The following is a 17,139-nucleotide window of genomic DNA, read 5'->3' on the forward strand; positions in this document are numbered from 1 at the left end:
TAAATGGTATCTAGCCTCTTATTTAGGGCTTTTCATCAGCGGATCTAGGTTAATTTCCCAAGGAGGGAAGGACTACTAAAGACTATTTGAAGTACAGAATTGAGTGGCTTTCAGTTAATTTTTCCTTATGTTGTTTCTGTGTGGAAGGGGTTTTTGGTTTTGTTTCTTTTTCACTACTGAGAGATCTGTGACCTGTGTCCTACCAGTGCAGTATGTGTTCAGTGTAGTGCAGTTTGTTCACCAGCTTAAGTGCCTTTCTTGCCTTCTGGAAATTGTATATTTGATAGTAGCAGAGCTTACACGTGCTGTTGTAGAGGGGTTTGAACCAACTTCTGTTCCCCTTGCAGTTTAAACTGGCACGCAGAAGGAGCAGTATACACCAAGAGATTTGGTGTCAGGCAATCACTTCTCTGGAGGATTAAGTGGAGCCTTCAAAAAGGCATCCTTTTCCCTTTTACTTATGAGATTTATAACGCAAACTGCTGTCTCTGTTCATGGGATGTTTTTTTACAAGAAGCCTTAAAATATGGTTTCTTATGTTTCTTTACTTGGATTCTTCTCTTTAATTTGTGTATGCAATAGTTTGACTCCTCAACAACTAGACGATCAGCTGGCAAAGAAATGTTCTGAAATGTAGCGTAGGTAAAGCTCTCAAACTGGATGGTAGTGTGAGCTGTAGTCTGTGTTTGTAGTGCAGAGGAAGAAAACTGCATTGCACAATGCCTGTCTGCTTTTTCAAATTCTGCTGTTGTTTTAAAAATCTGTGCCCCACATGTCAGTCATCTCCTGTTAAAACAAGGCCTCTGACCAAGAGCCTTCATTGAATGAGAATTACAGTAACGTGACCCAAAAGCTCGTAGACTGGGAACTCCTCAAAACCTGGCGTGGGAGGAATTTTTTTTTACTTAATTTGTCATAGAGTTAATATATGCAGCTTCTCAGGCACAAAGGGGGATGAGGGGGGAAAAAATTGGTTGTGAATATTATTGCTAATCCAGATGCTTAGAAATGAGCAGTCATGTTTTCCCGCATTATGCAACTGATGCAAAAATAATGCTGTATTTTTTAAATGATGCCTTTGGGGTTTGTGCCTTCCAGATAAAATGCTCATCTCATTTCCATGTTTTTCTCAGCAATCCCAAGAATTGTAAAACTACTATTTAAAAACATAACAATTCCTAAATAGACTCTTCTTGTTTCTGGTGTTTTCCTTGAAACATCTAGCATCACCAGAACTGGAGAATTTAGTATCAGTATTATTCATGTAAACTGAGTTCCTTCTTTCCTGTGCCCTCCCTCTGCTCCTGCTAAAATGTTGGAATACTTTGGCAATGTAACACAGTGGGGGATGACAGTGTGAATAACAGAAGCAGGTAAGTTTACTAAATGCCTCTAAAAGCAGGACTACAGGTTGTTCAGTACAAAGACGGGGGTGATTTTAACAGTTAAAAAATTGCATTGCCCGTGCAAATTTCAAAACAAAACCAGATTTTTCTCCTAAAATTGTGCCAGCCTCTTCAGAAGAGGTAGGATTCCATTCTGTAATTTCTACTTGCTTTCTGTGTGTGTGAAAAAGTTATTTGGTCATGGCTGTATTCCATCACACTTCAGTCAAGAAATAATCCTCCATTTTTCATTATCCTGAAGCTGGTCACCCAAATTGCTCATGATGAGACATCATGATCAACAAAACCCAGAACTCCTAGAAAGGATCAGTATAGTAAATTTGCTTTTCTCTGTCACTGTTATTTTCAGAGACTGTAATTTTTGCCTTCTGTCTGGCAGGCACAGGTTAAACTCTTAATTGTTGGAAGGCATGGCTCTGCTGGCATGTCCTGACAAAGGGGCATAAACCCAAGGCAAAGACTTTGAACATGAGACTGAAATTTCCCTAAATTTGGGCTCTGGCAGTTTTGATTCTGAGTAGAATCCGTTATGGTTTGCAGGTGGGAGAGGCAATGTTACGGAGGATGGAATTCGGGGCATCTCTGGTATTTTAGATACAGCTCACCTCTAACTAATGAGTTCATATCAGAAAATCAGAGAATCTGCATCAGTACTAACAAAAATGAAGTAGAAATTTCTGTGTTCACTGTACAATTTACGGTTTTGCTTCCAAATTACTTGCTGTTCCTGCTTTCCAAACATTGCATTAATGTGATGTAGGAAAGTCTACATCAGCCCTTGTGTATGTTATTTACTGTGTTGCTTTGTCTTCCCTTTCCAGCACTTACAGAACCCTGCAAACTTCCATAATGCAGCAACAGAGCTCCTGGACTGGTGTGGAGACCCCAGAGCCTTCCAGAGGCCGTTTGAGCAGAGCCTGATGGGTTGTTTGACGGTACGTCTGCTCCCTCTCTCGCAGTTGTTCATATCGTCTGTTTTATACTGTATGCAGTCTTTCATGGACAAGGGAACTTGATTTTCAAAATCTGCGTTTTGTGGGGGTTTTTTGTCATTTTATCTTAAACACGTGCAGCCAGATCCTAACAACTGTTTATTTGACTCCATTACTTAACAGGAAGCAAAATGCAGTAACAAGAAGCTAAATCATAAAAGAGAAAAATATTTATAGTTAGAATACTTACAAGTGCACAGGCTAGGTTACTTGATATGCACACAGAATATTTATTTTCATGGTTTGAAATTGCTAAGCGAGCTGTGTTCTTATGGAGTTAAGGGACTTTTCAGGCATTTATTTTCCTTTGCTCATTTTTGGTGGGATTGGAGGACGACTTGTCTTCTGTCCTAAGTATGCTGTACTTTCAACTAAGCAGTGGTTCTGACATGCCTGTTCAGCTTACTTTGTTGTATATATTGACTGGAGGTCTAATCCTGACATACTGATTCAAACAGTTGTATTGACTTCAGTGCTTTTCTTTCTGTTCACTTGTTATTAAGACCCCTGTAGTTTCTAAAGCAACTTCATCATAATGCATTGAAAATATATTTTATTGTGTTCAGAACAGCATTTTTTGCTTTGAAAGTTTTATGTCCCATGCACCCAACAGCTGGATCCAATCCAAAATTGCTACAAGTCAAGGCTTTAGAATAATTAAATTCTGACTGGAGTAGGAGGGTTCAAAAGCTTCACTGTAATTTGCAAAACAAGTTGATATAAATAAATAGTCACAAAGGAGAGAGAAATTTTAAAATTATTAATGAAGAGAGCATTATTGTATTTGTTGGGGAGACAGAAGTGCATGAATTATTTTCATGCGCTGTGTAGCTGTTGTATATAAAACAAACACTAAGGCTGAAATTTAGTTTCCAGAAATCCAAATGTTAAGGAATGGCTCCATCTTAATGTGCTCAAGTGTATAGCATCCCTCAGATTTCTATGTCAAAAAGTTAGAATGAATCCAATGATGTAAAGAGGTGTGTATCATTCTTCCAACCAGAAAAAAAAATTAAAAGAAGTTAGAAATGTTGGTGGAGTCCAAAGATAAGATATTTAACAATTCTGTTTGAAGTAAAAGTTTATATATAACTCAGTCATGAGAAAATGTAGGGTCTAGTGTGACCATAAATATAATTTATCTATACTTTTTCAAAACTTCTCTAGCATTTTCAGGTTAGCGTTTGGGAAAGGAGACGTCCAGCGCAAGTATACTTAGGCAGCCTGTGCACAGTACTTCTCTGCAGACCTCTGCTAGAACGTTATAAATCTGACCTGTGACTTCCTTGCTGTTTAAATCCATTTTTCTACATAAGCAGATCTGCAGCCCTGCCCAAGTACAGGCTCAAAAAAAGGTCTGACTGGTAGTGGTTCACTGTCTTCACAGAGCACAGGGAAAGCGAGAAGGAAATGCTTCATGAAAAACAGTGAGGTAAAATGCACAATACCTGGTTATCAGAGTTTCTTGAAATTAGAATGTTATCTTACTTCTGGCAAGAAAGAGCAAAAATTCCTTATTATCTAAGCACTGTTAAGATTTAAACAGCGTGTATTGCTTTGCTTTATACTTCTCCCTGAAATCCAAACAGGGTGCCATGAAATCCTCCTTTCCCAGGCTTGTTACGAGAGAGCACTGTCTGCAGTGTAGGACTGACTGGCAGCAGCATCTTTAACACTTGTTGTCATCTCATTATATTCCTATCGAGGAAAAAAGACAGGAACTTAACCAGTTGGCTTGTTTTGTGCTAGATAAATACACTGGATATACAGACTGCATATAAGCTGCAATGAATGTGTTTCTTGTTCCTAATTTTAAAACCCCTCTAAGGAAGATATTCTTTAATTTCTTCTCACTGTGTACATCCCTCTTCCTGCTTCCCATTAAACAGGCTTAACTATATTCTTGTACCTCAGGAAGGTGATACTTCCTGTATCTTCCTAATACGTAGCAGTACAGTGGGCAAGGGCTCTTTTTTCTTATAGAAATTCTTTTTATCTGAGCGTGCTCATATATAACTCCTTTCTAAACAATATTTTCTTCTTCAAAATTTAGCAAAGGTGGATGTTGAGACTTGTTGTCCTCTTACAGGAGAATGTGTGCATTTAATAAACATGATAGAACTTCAGTCCGTTTCCAGGGAAATTATTCAGAAAGTTGCAAATAAGTGAAAAGCAGCTGAAACACTGGAATGTCATGAGTAAATTTAACATTAGCTTGCTTAGCTGCATTTCTGTACTATCAGGAGCAAATTTTTCTTAATGTTGAAAAAGTATATTGGTATTCTTTGTGGGGATGATTCTAAAAGTAAAGTGAAAAATTATGTGAAAGTCTGTTCAACCACTAAAACAGGATTATTGTTTTATTTTGCCAGTCTTTAAAATGACCTTCCAAAACGAACTCCCTTAAAAGATGCATATTTTTGGATATGCTTTTTAAAGCAAGCAATCTGTACCATCAGTACAACGTTTGAGCTGTGTAGATTCGTAAAGGCAAGTGCAGTTAATAAAAAAATTCTACGAATACTAAAAATGCTTGCTTGTAGGGCTCCTCCTCTGTAGTTTACAGAAGCATTTTTTTATTTTATGACATTCTGTTCTGTTAACTCTTTGACTAGGGAAAAAGTGGTACACTAAACTGCTTTGGAACCATCAAGGGATATGAAATCATCATATCCTACTAGCAGATAACACGGAATGTACTAATCCAAATTGAAATATATTAATATGTCATGACTGCAGAAGGGGAAGCTCTCCCAGGAATGAGCAACCCATCCATTCACACACTGCAAAGTTTAGATGCATCTGATACAATGACAGAAAATCAAAATAGAGCTGTTGTATTATGAATAGCCAATTTAATGGTACGTTAGGTATAACAGATTCTTTGCATTATTTAAGTCTTATCTATAATATTTTTGCAAAAATTAACCAATTAGCTTTAATCCTATTAATAAAAAGGAAAAAAAAACTGCTCAAAATCTTGAAATTGTGCTTTAATTTAAGAAGTGGTTCTTAGCAAGTAATTCTGTTTATTCTACACACCATCTTCATGTCAGCACTGTCAGTAGTATCTGGTTAACTTTGTACCACCAGGATGTTTTTATTCATGTTGCCAGTCTAACAGACCCTGAATGGATGCAGAAGGAGTCTTGGAAATATTCTGCTTGGTCATGAACAGAAAAACTTCCAGCTTCACTTACAGAATCACTGTTTTTGATAAAAATATGTAGAATAGACTGCTACAAAACGTTTTCTGTGCCTAAATTGTAATGCCAGCACTTATGGAGATCTTGATGACTTGAAAATTTCATGAGTTTAGAGCTAGACAGCACGAGTTGAACATCAATACATTTCTAGTGTTCATTTTTCCTCTGTGATTTTTTTCTGTTTTAGAATAATACATGTGCACAGTATACATACTGGCTATTAGCAGTAGATAATAATTTTTATGTATCAGCAGTACTTGATATTATTGGAGTGACGTGCTATTATGGGCTCTGGTGACACTGTATGCAGGATAATAGAAATGGTTTTCTTATCTCAAGAACAAACTCAGGATTTGGTACAACAGCTGAAGTTTTGCTAGAGAGGTGTCTAATAAAGCCTGTAAACAGGCTTTGATTAGTTAGTTAAATATTTTGCATTTGTTATGTAGGATCCTTTAAATTATAGCTCTTTTAGAGGTGAAATAACTTCTGTTTGTGATAAAGAACTTAGGCTGATGCTGTCAAGGCCTATGAATAAAACTGGAATAATTCTGTGCAGTGCAAACAGTCAAAGAGAAAAGGTTTAGGGTACACGAGTAAACCTATAGCTTGTGCTTTTTATAGCATATTTTTTCCGTGAACTAAGCCCCAAAAGGTGTGCCCCTTCTGGCAAAAATGTGTGTGACTCCACGTGCATCACTTATGTTCAAACAGTTCTGGCAGACACTAACTCTAGAGCTTAACTTCTTATGCTCACTCATTATGGAAACTCACCAAAGTGAGCGTGTAATATATGTTTATGAAGAAAATGCATTTCAACAGATAAAAAGTCAAGGAGGGAGGGGTAAGCTTTGAACCTCTTTTCTTCCTTGCAAGCTACAGGCTACAGAAAGGTTCCCTTGAACAGCTTTGCTGGAACTCATGCAAACAAATTATCATCTTTCTCAGAGACAATAAGCTCTCTTCTAACTTGCTAATGAAAGCTAGGTGTTCTTTCTCAGCAGTAATTATTTTCAAATCAAGTAGAACTGTCTGTAGGCCAGAAACTGAATTACAATTGAAATAATTTATTCTATAAATTATTGACAGTGCAATGGATAAGGTGTTCTTTGGTATGTAAGATTGCTTCTTGCATAGTGTTACAGGGAGATGATTAAAATAACATCTGCTTTCCACAAACCAGACATAGCTATGTTTTTACTATGGTGGAAAGAGTTTCTGATTCTAGCATTCATAGTTTATAAAGCATTCATAGTTTATAAAGCACCCTGGGATGAGGTTATATTATGATAAGGCTAATATTCTTGATAAATTTAAGAACATAATTCTCTAAACATATACTGTATATGGGATTACCTTACCGTCTTCTGAAAGAAACAGCCTTGGTTGTGACACAGCAGTTAAAAAAAAACCAAGCAACCCTAGATTGGTTGGACAAGGTTGTCTCACTCTTTTCTGCTGTTTCTCAGATCCACTCTAGTCTCATCCCATAGGTCTGCTCTTGACAAACATTTTAACGTGTAAATGATCTTACTGGGGGCATTGGCCATCTTTTGTGTCAACAGTGCAGCAAAAATGGAAACGAGGGGACAGCTGAGAGCAGAATGGACAGATTTACAGAGTTGTCTTCAGCAAAGGATGATAAAGGCGCTGCTTTGTTCTCATATTGCACTTCAGTGTTACAAGGCAACGAGTTCATAATTCTTCAGTGTGCCTGAAAAAGAAATAGAAGAGCAAGAGAAGCACAGCTGTGTGCAGTTACTCTGTAACTGTACCTAAAGGCTTAGCCTAAGAAATTAAAATCCAGCAGCACAATGGTTTTGGACAGTGGAAGGAATTTAGGTAAACAAGGTGTGCTTACCTGAGCTGGCTTTTGGCCATAGCACTGAATGTAAGTGAGCTTCTCTAGTGAAAACTGGGGTCTCTGACCACTGTGCTTAGGACCTGGGTTTCTTGTTCCATCCAAAAGATGGCAGTTAATACCCGAGTTTGTCCACAAACAACTATGCTGAAATAGTCACTGAAAATGCCTTTTCCCCTGTTATCTTCATGTTCTAGGTTTCTTCTCCAAATGTTGGGTCTACCTCAGTCATCAGATATGGGAAACTCACCCATGTTTGTTTAAGAAATGTTTCTCTTTAAATTCAAATAAAAACAACACCCAAAGCTGTAGGGCCTAGCTGTTTGTGTGGCTCTTTCTAGATCTCTGTACTGCTGAAGAGAGTTGCTGAAATAACGAGCATCTATGTTAAACTGATGGAAGTATCTGCTATAGGATCATGTTCTAGTGATACTGATACATGGTACAATAATCTTTTGAACTGCATTTCTCTGGCAAACCCTGGAATTGAGACTGTTGAGATTTTTAGGTCATTTTAAGAAAAAAAAAAATAGCTGCTCTGAGTTTCATGATATAGAAATCTATTTTAGCTCATCTGATATGCAATGAAAAATATAATAGTTTTTTTTTTTAAGAAAAAAGTACCAAAAAAAAAAGAACAGTAGCTTTGAATAATGTCACATTTCCACAGCAGGATGCTTCAGACAACAAAAAAGACAAAGTCAAGCTAATGTTAATGTGTTCACAAGGTATCTGCTGCTACAGTGGCTTCACGTTTGGCTGGGTTCTTTCTGTTTAATGCAGAAAAGTATGTAATCAAAAATCAACACGGAACATTCAAAGATCAGATTTCAGTTCGGGTTGGGATCTGAATGTGAGTAATTATAGATGGTAGAGTTAGTTCAGTGTATTTATACCCAGAAAATGGCAGGATGCAGCTTCCTATTAGAGCTCTAGAAATGTTACATTTAGTCTTTGTATCCAAGACTTTCAGAGCAAAAAGTTCAGGTGGAACAAATTCTGCTTCTATCATCCTCTCCATGCAGTTGTTACGCACATAGTTTCATGTGTTTGCAGTGCATCACAGCACTCCAGGGCTGTGTACGTGCTGTACCATCAGAGTACAGCCAGTAGGCACAGAAGCTCATAGTGCTACCAAGTAACTCTGTATTACTGGCTGTTGTGTGACCTCATGGTGTCCTGGACCCCTTTTTTAACTTAATTTTGTTAGTCAAGACCTGGGTTATTCTGCAACTTTAAAATATTTGAGATGTGTTGCTGTCCAAATTAAAATGCTTTTGGAATTCCTGTATCACTTTCTTCGTATGATGGCTGTGTGTTTCGTCCATATCATTAGTCAAAGTCTACCAGGACTCAGGTGCCAACAGTATTACAGTGACCCAGTGATCAGCTGGCTTAATTAAAGCAAGATCCTTGCATCTTTCCCTCTGGGAGAAAATTTCAGATGGAGAGGGTTGAGTACAGTGACCTTCCCTTCTATGTTTATGGTTGTTAGAGACATGCAGAGGAGAGGAAGAGGATGTAGAGGAGGAGATATTCTTATTCAGTATGGTTTGCTTCACTGTTGCAGGAACTGTCAAGTAATGTAATAGTAGGTAGGGATACTGGTTTATGTTGAAAATATGGTCTTTATCCACCTAAAGGGGTGGGGAGATGTATTTTTACAAAACCCTAGTTTGAATACAAGGGCTTTGTAGAGTCTCTTATGTTTGCAGAATCTACATAATGTCTGTTTTCAAGCATCAAAGGCAAGAAACTAGTTAATGTTATGTCACTTTACTCACCTGCTTTGATTGTCTGTATTGTTGAGGCGGCCCTTCCGCAACTGGAGTGTAAGAGTCTCATGAGACCTGAACTTCATATCGCAAAGATTTTTTTCTCTCTCCCTGCTCCCTTTGTTTTTTTTTTTTTTTTTCTGTTTGAGGCAGATCACTATTCATGTTGCAAAATTCCTCAGTTTGCTTCCTGTTTATCTGATCTTCGTGTGTTACTGAAGGGGAAAAATTACCATCTACATTGCAGAATTCTAATTACAAAATTTCTGCTGTAGTCTTCAAACTGCATTCAGATAATTTCAAGTATGCACAAGTGGCTGAACACAGAGCTGTCTGAACTAGCAATCAGCTGGCATTTTTAGTTTTAAGCAGCCAGCAAATTGAATTGGTAAAATTCATTCTGATGCCAGTGGTGGGGGGGGGGGGGGGGGGGGTGTGCTCTTGACTGCTGCTAGTTAAGAGATTCATTGAAAATGCAGCATAATGGGAAGGGAGTTTTGTAATAAGCAGTCATATAGCTCTCTTGATTAACAGGCCTGTTAGGTTAAGAGGTACATTGTTCCAGTACTTTGTGGTGCAATGACAAGAAGTGGAGCTTCTTGCCGTGGTGTAGCTCCTTAGCCTTGCAAAGAAAAAGTATAGCAGTTAAATTCAGCAAAGAGAAAAGAAGTTGGCAGCTGAATTTATCTGCTTTTCATGTTATTAAAACCCCACTCTCATCATTTTCCCCTCACTGTCAATGACCCTGAGAGTTCAGGCATCTGGAACTCTGCAGAGTTGCGTAGCAGTCAGTGAATGCAATGTCTCAGTTATTAATGCAATATTTTTCAGATTAAAGATTTCAAAGGTTTGGGGTAATCCGATTTTCTTATTGGTGGTTAATATTACAATAATGTTTGTTTGCAAATTAGGTATATGTTCCTTTAAAGACACAGCTTGGAATACTTGTCAGCACCATATCTAACTTAAAATAAAGCTAGATGTTACAAGTGTCCTTAGGAAATAGCATGGCTTTTATAAGGTCTAGCTGTCTCAGCTGTTATTGTAAAATAACATTAAGTGTTGAACCTTGGGCTGGCCAAGCACCTCTCTCAACTGTGATAAAGGATGATTATCTCAGATTATCATTGTGGTATCACTGACAACTATGTCTATTATGTTTTTTAAATGCACTACTTTTCAACGGAATTTTATGACATGTATGCTTAGGTCAACTAGGATACACGCTTACAACATTGCAGAATGAAGTCAATGGTTGAACACATGGTACCACCTGCATGTTATCTGAATTTTTGCCACTATGCTCAACTTGAGTTAGCGGTTAGAGAAAGCCTGAGTATGTTTGCAAGTGGTATTGTATCATTTAGCCATAACATTGAATGAATAATTGAAACTCTGTTGACTCGATCCCATCTGATCAGCACTGTTACCTGAGTAAGATAAGAATTAGAGGAGGTTTCAAACTTGGGAGAATTCCTGGGACAGGGTTCAGACTGAGCTGGGTGGCTCCAGTCAGCAGCAGATGTCTGGAATCACTGAGATTCATTTTGGGACAGACCTAAGGGAACATGGTGTCTACTCTTTTTTCCCCAAGATGGGATATTGTATGGATATTTTCTGGTCTACTGTAAATCTCCTTACCCCCCAGACACCAGGGATTGATAGATAGTCTGTTCCAGTGCTTGATGATCTTTAATACCTAGAACATTTTGCCAGCATTTATCTGTAGTCACTTGTACACTGGGCAAATGGATTCTGCTGTGTGTTCCTCATTTTCTATTTGGGCATTTCATTTTTGTTTCATACATTTCATATATGTGTTTGGCCTGATTTTCTGGTTTACAAATATTATTTTAAACTCTAATTCTGTCCTCTTAAGTGTTTGCAAATTCCTCTGCCTGTTATCATCTAGAAGTTTTGCAGTTTACTCTGTTTCATTGTTGAAGTCACAACTGAAGATATAGAAATGACCTGTTGTCCTGGGTTAAGCTGAGACAGAGTTAACTTCCTTCATAATAGCTAGCAAGAGGCTGTGTTTTGTATTTGTGCTCAGAAGAAAGCTGATAAGAAGTGATGTTTGTGCTGCTGCCAAGGTCGGCAGACCGGCGAAGGTGGAAGGGAGCACAGCCCCAGTTACTAGCCCAGGATTTGATCTTAGGTTCAGGATTGAGACCCAGAGTGGCCAGTAATCTACTCCATAACATACACGTCATGCCCAGTATATAGGTGAGGACCCTCCAGAAGACCAGCCCTATTGGTTCTGGATTTCTTTTGCTCCGGGTCATCTCGGTCCAGGTGGTTGCTCTCCCAAGGCCTTCCCCCCCCACCCCGGTCAGCTCTGGGTCTGGAACACTCGAACTGTCATCTCCGTTCCGTGAGTGCGGTTTCAGGACTCTCCCTGCTCTGGGATCATTAGCCAGGAACAGGCTGAGCCTTGGTCATGGTGGGGGGAGGGGAGGGCAGTATCACTGCGTATCACTCATTTGTATATTTGTATATAGTATTATTTTCAATATTATTGTAATTTAGTTATTAAAATGTCCTTATCTCAACCCATGAGTCCTTTTTTCCCTTTACCCCTTTAATTCTCTCCCCTATCCTCAAGTCGGGGGGAATTGCGTGAGCGTGTGTTTGAGGTTTGTCCCCTAGCCAAGGGCTAACCATTCACACCTTTATCCAGGACAAGTTATGATTTGACAGAGGACTACTAATTAATAATCTGAGTAAATTTTGTACTGTTGTCATCTGGGCTATGTTCCTCTGTTATGACAGTGTCATATAGGGCGATGTCAAAAGGCATATTACAGTTAAGATATGTTACATCCACTATCTTCCTTACACTTACAAGGCCAGTTAACTTGTCAAAAAAGAAAACTGCGCTGTGCTGACAGATTCAGGATGATGTTCTGTATTACTCACCTAATATTGGTTTAGTGATTTGTTTTGTTGTTTGTCTGGGTACCTGTAATTTCTGAGATTTACTTTTTTTACCATCTTAAAACCAGAGATTTGATGTGCCTCCAAGGTCTCTGTCTTGAATGAATTCCTGAAGATAATCATTAGAAGTTACAAGGTTTGCCGGGGCTAGTTCCTTTGAGGCACTCTAAGGTAAATTTCAACAGGGTCTGCTGAGTTGAATATATTAAACTTGCCAAATGTCTTGTAGTTAGTTCTTTGTGTTTTCTGGATCATATTCCTGTGATGCATTTGTCATCTTGTTGCTGAGAAATGTCAGTGCTGATTTAAAAGGCCATGAGGTCCCTGACATACAGGTTCACTGGAGGAAAGCCTTCTGAGTACAGAGTGAGCAATGTCTGACTTCAGAGCCAACCTGAAACAGGGTCTTTGGAGGATATAAGATCTGTTTAGTTTGACTTCCATTTTGAAATAAAAGTAAGTCTTTAGCTGTCACAATTGAAAAAAAAACACTTTAGATACAGTTAATGTAAGGATTTCTGAGCCTATGAAGAAATTGGAAATAAAAAATGATCCACCCTGTTCTTGTTGACAAGGGGATCACTGAGGAGTGGTGTACAAAAGCAAAGCTGGGGGAGAAGGGCCCAGAGAAAGCACTCTTGAGCATGGTTTGACCACTTTGTTTTACAGAGCCTCTTTCCGCATTTAGCAGAGTTCATAGAAGAAAAAATTTGGTGGAAAATTACTCTTGGCAAAATGGAAATTTTATGAGAAATGTCTGTTTTCTATTAAGTAGCTGAGGGTTTTGTTCTTTTGAGAGGAAGAAGGGTTTTTGTGCAGTTTGTCAGTGGAAGCACTTTCTTTCAAATACAGATTATTACTTTTCATTTTTTTAGCTAAAAATATTTTTCATGAAAACTTGAGCAACAGTTTGACTCTCTGACTTCTCTGGACTCGCGAGTTCAGGTTTCGCCTTCTCATGCTTAGTCTGCTGCTTGCAGTGCTTGCTAAGGTACAGCTTCACCCGCTTCAAGGTAAGGCTTCAGCAGGGCAGTGCCATGGCCATCAGGGTGCAGTCAGCGTCAAGGCTGTGTGCCCTGGCATCTGGAAGCTCTGCTTTTGTCCATGGGTACAGAGCAGTGCTTTGTCTGGCAGAGGAAATTAAGGAGAGGAAGCTGATGTCAAATGAGAGTGTAACAGGTCAGGCCGCAGCCTGTTGTTAGGGCTCAGACTGACCTAGGCTTTACAGTCAGTGAAGGCATTGGAATCATAGGTCGGCTTTTATGAGCTCAGGGTTTTACAATTCTCTGTATTTCCTGAGCTACCTTGAAGAATTTTTTCTGTAATTAGCAAGATGTCAATTGAGAGTAGTGACTTGGCCTCTGGCCAGCAGGGTCTCAGTATTCATAGCTTCATGTTTTAAAATGAACCAAGCATACCATCAGAGGGCTGGAAGACCTCCTCTGTGAGGACAGGCTGGGAGAGTTGGGGTTGTTCAGCCTGGAGAAGAGAGGGCTCCAGGGGGACCTTGTAGCGGCTTACCAGTACCTAAAGGGAGCCTACAGGAGAGATGGGGAGGGGCTTTTTACAAGGGCCTGTAGCGACAGGACGAGGAGTAATGGATTTAAACTGGAAGAGGGCAGATTTAGACTAGACATTAGGAAGAAATTTTTCACTGTGAGGGTGTCACGGCACTGGAACAGGTTGCCCAGGGAAGCTGTGCGATGCCCCATCCCTGGAGGTGTTCAAGGCCAGGCTGGATGAGGCTTTGAGCAACCTGGTCTAGTGGAGGGTGTCCCTGCCCATGGCAGGGGGGGGTTGGAACTGGATGATCTCTAAGGTCCCTTCCAACCCAAACCTTTCTATCATGCTATATAAGCAGACAACATGTTTCTATAGTTACTGTGTGCTCACTGATGAGCAGGTGTATCTGCCTTCACTCCTGTCCAGTTTCAAAACAATAGTTCAATGATAATGTGCTTTTTCAAAACAGAAAATGTGAGGGCCCCTTCTCCTTTATTTTTCAGATCTGAGTAGCGCTATGAAATGGGTTCATCTGTGGTGGTACAGTAGTTGATACCTAAAGGAGTTAAAATAATGAGACATTAATGAGACATTGCCCTCAAGTGCCTTTAACAAGATGGCTTTTTTAGAGGAGCTTTCTGTCTACTTCCCACTGACCTCTTCCCTAACATCTACCTGTCAGTGACTGAACTATGGTGATACTGGAAGCAGCAAAGTGGAACAGTTAGATTTTCCAAGTGTGTGTGTTCTCCAGATCTCATAGCAGCCCACCAGTCTTCACTCCAGTTGCTAACTTAGCATGAAATATGAGGTATCTTCTTGTTCTGTTGTTCTTTTGCTTCTGTTTTTTTTATTTTATCTTATTTTTGCAGGTTTGGACACAGAGTCTTATCCTGGAAATAAAACAGTAGGTGTGTTCTAGGGTTGTGTATTATCGTAGTGCTTATCCCAAATTCTCATTGCATTTCCCTGAAGCTCTCTACTGCTCAATTTTGAGATTGTGAGCGTTAAAAGAAATTTAGGGAGGGGACACTCCCACCTGATAAATGAATATGAATCTGTAATTTCTAAATTAATAGGAACAATGGAAACAAGCAAAAAAAAAATCTATCTGGGAACTTTATCTGTGCTAATTCCTTCTTAAGAAAGAAATCTGGTTTTTAATTGTTAATCAGCAAAAGTGGATATTAGAAAAAGTTCAGAATAATAATATTCATGTAATAATGTTGAGTAGGTAGGGCAGAATAGTGCATTTATTTACCATTCGTATGTTATCACATATGTTGATTTTTCACTGTGTTCTGTACTTGCTTTGGGGGGGAACCAGTCCTGGACACAGATAATTGCAGTGTTACTAATCTTATGAAGAAGCTTTTGGGTGGAGATAGGGGTGGGAAAAGGATATTTTCTTGTGTTGTAAGCTATTTAGGATAGGGACTTTCTTTTGCTTCACACAAGGAAATGGTGTTATTTCTTGTGGAGTTCCTTGACTATTGTTTCAATGCAAAGCAGTAATAGCAATGTTAGGAGTAATCTGTTTTATCTATACCTCTGAGTCTGAAGTCATCCTGTGCCACTAAAAGGCAATATAAAGGCTCTGCTGTGTATAATTTCAACATAGTTTGACAGAATGACCACAGTATTGTGATTATACTATGCAGATTTTCGTCAGGCTACATTCTTGGCTGGTAACTGAGTTGCTGGCCTGGAGAAACAGTTGACTGCTTTTAATCCTTAACTCCAGTCTTTTATTTGCCTAGTTTTGCTCATCTTTCTAGATCAGCTCCCATTTCCAGGAGAAGTCAAACAAACAAACAGAAAATCTTCTTTCCCTCTTTAATGTGTTTGGCAAATACATCTTGCATAGGCATGTTTATTCAAAAGCTGTAGTAAATGTGCTTCCCAATACGGTATTGTTAAAATGCAGTAGCTGCACCACTGATCACAGCATAGGAGAACACTGCCCATCAGTATGGAGGAGGGCATTTTAACCTAAAGAACCTGGGCACTGCTCTTGAGAAACAGGGCCGGGAACTGCTTGTGACACAGAGATAGAGACTTCAGGGCGTCTCATCCCGAAGTCACAAATACAGTAAAATGCATTATGTACAATCATTACATTTCTCTTGCATTATTTTTTTTCTGGAAAAGCTTTGTCTCTCCAACTTCCATGGAACTACCAGGCCTTTCCTGTGGTGAGTGGTCAAATGACTAGATGACCAGAAGACTCCTGTGTTCAGTTTGCTGTGCTTGCACTGGAAACTACTGAAGAGCAATTCCTCGCACCATGTTTGTACTGTGGCTATTACAGCAGATTCAGTTACCTAACAGTAGTGCTGGTAAGCAGGTTAATGTAATTTTGCAAAGAGCTCAAGTAACCCCTAATGAAGCTTTTTCTCTTTTGCTTTGCAGGTGGTTAGTCGAGTGGCAGCTCAGCAGGGATTTGACTTGGATCTTGGATACAGGCTACTGGCAGTATGTGCAGCCAACAGGGACAAATTTACTCCAAAGTCAGCTGGTAGGAAAAGCCTTTTTTAGTGTATTACTGATTCTTGCATGGTCATGTTCTGAATAAATGCTACCCAGTATCATCTTCAAAAAACAAAACCAAACCAAACATGTATTTGGTGGTAGTAGTGCTGCTGCTTTTAACATTTCAATGGCATTCTGTCCTGAGGATACATGACTTTGGAAATTTGTATTTTCCCCGACTAGTGCTGTTTGTTGCCCTGTTTGATCTTATAGATGAAATGTTACTTCCAGAGGCACTGATGTTCAGTAATTTAATGGTGGGAGTGAACACACTGAGGCCCCTCCATCTTGGTAAACCATTGATTTTCTGTCATGTGTCAGCCTTTAAATCTTTCACATTCATTCTGCACTCCTTGATATATCTATCGCTAAACTTTTGTTCCTTGACTGCATATACCTGTGCAAAGATATACCATGGTTTCTCATATGTCTAGTCATTAGCTTTAGAATTTTGAGCCAAAAATAGGTGGCAATGCTATTAGTATAGCATCAAGTAGCCATTTTTCCAGTCTTTTAGGGCAATAATGTGTTACAGGGCTCTGATTAAGTAGCAATATTTGATCATGATGTATTGCCATAGCTTTTCTGTGTCGTACAAGTAGAAAATGCACTTTAGGTCTTTCTGCTTCTCACATTTTTGATTTAACTGGAGCATTTAATTCTGGTTCTCCTTTTCTTAGCTGATGAATGTCAACATAATGTGCGCCGGCTTGGAAAACAGGCAGATAACTTCCTTTCCAGACTGAGCATGGATAACTTTTCTCCTTAGTAGTAAACTGGTGTGCACTGCCTGTTTTAGAACATCAGAAAAGGTTACCTTCTTCCAAAACAGTAGTTTGTAGTCAACTGATTGGGTTGTTAACATTTCTTTTCATATGCTTCTTCAGTTTTTATCAGCCCCAAACTTCTTTACTCATGGCTACCTTT

At 39.1% G+C, this 17,139-nt stretch overlaps 1 long non-coding RNA gene across 1 annotated transcript in view; it reads left to right on the plus strand.

Moving 5' to 3' along the window:
* The window catches only part of LOC104468973, a 30,433-nt gene extending 14,288 nt beyond the window's left edge, over positions 1 to 16,145 (plus strand). Inside the window, exons 2-3 of the long non-coding RNA XR_727628.1 lie at positions 2,228 to 2,341; positions 16,093 to 16,145. This is a non-coding gene — a long non-coding RNA (uncharacterized LOC104468973). The remainder of the gene's footprint in view (positions 1 to 2,227; positions 2,342 to 16,092) is intronic.
* The last annotated feature ends 994 nt before the right edge of the window (positions 16,146 to 17,139 follow it).

This window comes from Pterocles gutturalis, unplaced genomic scaffold, assembly GCF_000699245.1.
Source record: "Pterocles gutturalis isolate BGI_N339 unplaced genomic scaffold, ASM69924v1 scaffold30260, whole genome shotgun sequence".
NCBI lineage: Eukaryota > Metazoa > Chordata > Aves > Pterocliformes > Pteroclidae > Pterocles > Pterocles gutturalis.